Consider the following 5200-nt stretch of genomic DNA (forward strand, 5'->3'; position numbering starts at 1 on the left):
GGGGGGCCCCCCCCCCCCCCCCCCCCCGCTCCATGCCCACCCGCCTTCTTTGGGGCCGGGAAGGACAGCATCATTTATTCAATGTCTGCTGTGTGCCAGGCTTGGAAGTGGCGGGAGACGGTGGGGCTACTATCGACACTCTACTAGCTTCGGTTTTCTCATCTTTAAAGTGGGTATAATATGATCACCTCATGGGAATAATATGAGACTTAAATGAAGTACTGAATGTAAAGCGCACACCTAGGAACAAAAGGCCAGCAACCATAAAAGATAGCTGTGCTGCTACTATTACTGTTGTTGTTATTATTATTACAGGCATACCTCGTTTTATTCTGCTTTGCTTTTTTTTTTCATTTTAAAAACTTTACCATGGACATTTTCAAACATATATAAAAGTAGAGAGAATAGCATAATAAACCGGATTTACCCATCCCCAGTTATTAATATACAGCCAATCTTTTCTTTTTTATATGTCATTTGTGTCCTACCCCCTGACACCATTATCATTTCATCTATAAATATTTCAGTGTGTATCTCTGAAATATAAGAACTCTTTTTGTTTACAACAAAACCCCAATCTCATTATCAGACCTGAAAATTAACACTAAATTCTTAATAACAACAAATATCCAGTCAGTGTTCACATTTTCCCAGCCAACTTACAGGTTTCAGTCTATGTTCAACTGAAGTGTTGCTTGTGTCTCTTCTACCCTTTATTGCACTTTGCAGATATCGTGGGGTTGTTTTTACAAATGGAAAGTTTGTGGCAACCCTGAATTTAGCAAGTGTATTGGTGCTATTTTCCCGATAGCATTCGTTTGCTTTGTGTCTGTCACATTTGGGTAATTCTCACAATATTTCAAACCCTCCACCTGCAAAAAGATCGACTCCTCAATGAAGGCTTGGATGACAGCATTTTTTAGCAATAAAGTATTCTGAAATTAAGGTATGTCCATTTTTTTAGACATAATGCTATTGCACACTTAATGGACTGCAGTATAGTGTAAACATAACTTTTATAAGCACTGGGAAACAAACATTTGTGTGACTTGCTTTATTTTGCTATTCACGCTTTTTTTGTGATGATCTGGAACTGAACCCGCCATATCTTTGAGGTATGCGGTATTATTAAGAATCTTCCAAGGCACACTGGTTCTCCATCCAGGAGATGCCAAGCCTTGAGGGGCTCCCTCCCCCACATGCAGGTCATTGGGAGAGTGGGGTCCTGGCAGGACCCCAATAGGGGCACCTGTCAGCCAGGATCTCCAGGGCTGGGCAGGCAATGGGCTCTTTGGGACCAAGGTTTGTTCCACCAAGTTCCTGACTGCATCCACCCAGGATGCATCTCAGATCTATATTTATTGAGCACCTACTATGTGCCAGGTTACTGTGCTGGGGATACTGAAGTGAGCAAGACAGACAAAATGCCTCACTTTGTGGGGCTTAGGGAATAGACAACAAAATAAATAAGCAGATGATATAGTACGATGGAAGCTTCTGGAGAAAAATAAAGTAGGCAAAGCAGAGAGGGAGGGCCCAGACGGGTGGGCTTTGTATTTTGAAGTGGGGTAGCTGAGAGAGGCCCCACTGAAGAGATGTCATTTGAGCAAAGGCAAAGGAGTAGGCTGTGGGGATTTCTGGAGGAAGAGCATTCCAGGCAAAGGGAACAGCAAGTGCAAAGACCCTGAGGTGGGAGTACGCCCACTGAGTGTGACGACAAGCTGAGAAGCCAGTGGGGCTGGAGTGGCACAAACAAGGAGCACAATGGTGGGCCAAAGTCCTGTAAGGCCTTGAAGTCCACTTTAGGATTTGCATCCTGCCCCAGAGGGGCCCCCACTATTCAGTTTTCCTTTCAGAAGGACTGAGGACAGCTCAGAGTGTGCCCTCTCCCTGTAGCCGTGGATCCAGAGTCCCCTCTTTTCCATTTGTCAGTGTCAGGAGCCTTTGACCATAAGCCACAGGTTCTGACTTTGGCTAACTTAGCAAAAGGGAATAGACTGGAAGGATAATGGGCATTCCCAGAGTCCAAGGGAGGCTGGAAGACTCAGAAATGGGATGAAAACCAAGGCAGCTCTGGAAGGCCAGAAAGAGACTCTTGGGAATAGTCATCTGACAAAGACTTTAGAGCACCACCACTCAGGTGACAGGAGCTCCACCTATTTAAGGCCCTGTTCCAGAGAGGGAGCATCTGATTGGTCTGGCCTGGGTCACACAGCCTGCTCCTTCTGAGGGAGGGGAGTCTCAGTCACACACCCCCCACCTCACTATCTCCAGTGCAGGTGCCCAGAGTATGAGAAACAGTTGCCTATTGGCAAAAGAAAAAAAAAATGGTAATACACAAAGTGAACAGCAGTCAGAATTCTGACCTCAGGGCTCAAGAGATTGATCCAGTGGTTCTATCCTTGACTGTGCCCCTAGGATAATTGTGGTACTTTAGAAAAGTAGGATGCCCAGGCCCCACTATGGGGAGCCATTTCTCAAAACCCATGTTTTTCCTTCTGCCAAGCACTAGGCATGGATAGGTGACCTGTGATGGTCCCTCCTTGAAAACCTGGAGCTTTTCTTCCAAAAAGAAGGACTTGATGAAGCTTGCTTTAATAGCAACAGGAAGATGGGCATCTGTGGGACCTGGATTTGCTCAGGTTTCTGAACCAGGAGCTTGGCTCTCTCCGCTGAAGTTAGACCACTCACCACTTGGGGCGCCATCACCTAAGATCAGCTTGGAAAGATCCCAAAGCCCTCCTCAGGGTCTGAGAATTCCACCATCTGACTCACAGCTACCCAGGCTTTGCCTCATACCTGTGCTGCTGACCACTGGTGCAGCTGCGGGAACCAGCGAGAAAGGCCTGTTTCTCCTGCAGTGTCTCTTTAGCGCCCTCTACTGAGAAATCTGAGCATCGTGCTCAGTATAAAAGACAATCTTAATGCAGTCTTTGTTATGGAGGAGCCTCCCTTGAACTCCGGGAATGCCCGTTTTTCTTCTTAAATTAGCCAAAGTCAGCTTCTGTGGCTTATGGCCAAAGACCTCTGAACACTTCCATTCACTATGGAAGAAAGAATTTGGAGTTGAAAAGCAATACACTGATTACTGGCACAACGGCATGACCCTATTGTGAAGTCATTGACCTAGAGTTTTCTCTTACCTGCAGCTGAAAACACCTTGCTGATAAAATTATTCTATGTAATGTGTTCATCTGTTTACATGAACATTTGTAAAAAAAAGTGACCTGCTTTTTCACTTAAAAATGAACATCTCGGGCTTCCCTGGGGGTGCAGTGGTTGAGAGTCCGCCTGCCGATGCAGGGGACACAGCTTCGTGCCTCGGTCTGGGAGGATCCCACATGCCGCGGAGCGGCAGGGCCCGTGGGCCATGGCCGCTGAGCCTGCGCGTCCGGAGCCTGTGCTCCGCAACGGGAGAGGCCACAACGGTGAGAGGCCTGCGTACCGCAAAAAAAAAAAAAAAAAAAAAAAAAAAAAGAACATCTATCTATGTCAATAAATATAGATCTAGATCATTCCAGGCACGTGGTAGAGCAGGTGCAAAGCCCCTGGGGCGGGAATGAGCATGCCTAGTCAAAGAAGAGAATGGATGTGGTGGAGACTGTAACACAGTGAGTACTTAAGGCTCCTCCAGTCCATAACTCCCTAAAAAAACCCAGGAGAGTCTTGATTTCCTTCTTACCTTCTCATTCCACATTCTATCCATCAGCAAGCCTTTTTAATTTACTGTGGTAACAGTCACATAACATTCACCATTCTAACCATTTTAAAGTAGACAATTCAGTTGTATTTAGTACATTCACAATGTGATGAAGCCATCACCACTCTCTAGTTCCAGAACACTTCATCTCAAAAGGAAGCCCTGTACCCATTAAGCAGTCACTCCACATTTCCCCCTTCCCCCAACTTTTGGCAACCACTAATCTGCTTTTTGTACCTATCAGTTTGCCTGTTCTGGAGATTTTATGTAAGTTAAATGATCCAGTAGGTAGGTAGCCTTGTGTCCAGCTTCTTTGACATACCATATTTTTGAGATTCATCTATGTTGTAGCATGTATCAGTACTTCATTCCTTTTTATGGCCTAAGAATTTCCATTTTATGGACATACCACATTTTGTTTCTTCATTCATTAGTGGATGGACATTTGGATTGTTTCCACCTTTTGGCTGTTGTGAATAATGCTGCTATGTATAGTGCTGTATACTTCGATGTACAAGATTTTATGTGGACAAATATTTTTATTTAACTTGGAGTGTAATTGCTGGGTGCTATAGACTGAGTGTTGATGTTCCCCTCAAATTTATATGTTGACATCTAATCCCCAGTGTGACAGTATTTGGAGGAAGGACCTTTTGGAGGTGATTTGGTTTAGGTCAGGGGGATGGAACCCTCATGAATGAGATTAGTGCCCTTATAAGATACCCCAGAGGGCTCTTTGGCCCCTTCCACAACGTGAAGACACAGCAAGAAGATAGCCATCTATGAATCAGGAAGTGGGCTCTCACCAGACACTGAATTTGTCAGTGCCTCAATCTTGGACTTTCTGGTCTTCAGAACTGTGAGAAATAAATTTCTGTTGTTTATAAGCCACCTAGTCTATGGTATTTTGTTATAACAGTCCAAACTGACTAAGACATGGGTCACATGGTCATTCTATGCTTAACGTTTTGAGGAACCTCCATATTCTTTTCCATAGTGACTGTACCATTTTGCATTCCTACCAGCAATGTACAAGGATTTCAATTTTTTCACATCCTTGCTAAAACCTATTTTCCTTTTTAAAAATTATAGTCATCCTAGTGGGTGTGAAGTGGTATCTGATTGTGATTTTGATTTGCATTTCCCTAATGACTAATGATGTTGAACATCTTTTCATATGCTTGTAAGCCATTTGTATAACTTCTCTGGAGAAATTTTATGCTAGTCTTTTGCTCATTTTAAATTGAATTGTCTTTTTATTGGTGAGTTGTATGAATTCTTTATATATTCTGGATACTAGACTCTTATTACATATATGGCTTGCAAATATTTTCTTCCATTCTGTGGGCTATCTTTTCTCTTTCTTGATAGAAGCCTATTGAGATAGTGCAAAAAAAGTTTTAAATTTTTATAAAGTCCAATTTATGTATTTTTTCTTTTGTTGCTTGTGATTAAAAAAAAATTTTTTTTGCCCGCTCCACAGGGCATGTGGGATCTTAG

The sequence above is a fragment of the Monodon monoceros genome, unplaced genomic scaffold (genome assembly GCF_005190385.1).
Source record: "Monodon monoceros isolate NGI ecotype Baffin Bay Population unplaced genomic scaffold, NGI_Narwhal_1 Super_Scaffold_1, whole genome shotgun sequence".
Lineage (NCBI taxonomy): Eukaryota > Metazoa > Chordata > Mammalia > Artiodactyla > Monodontidae > Monodon > Monodon monoceros.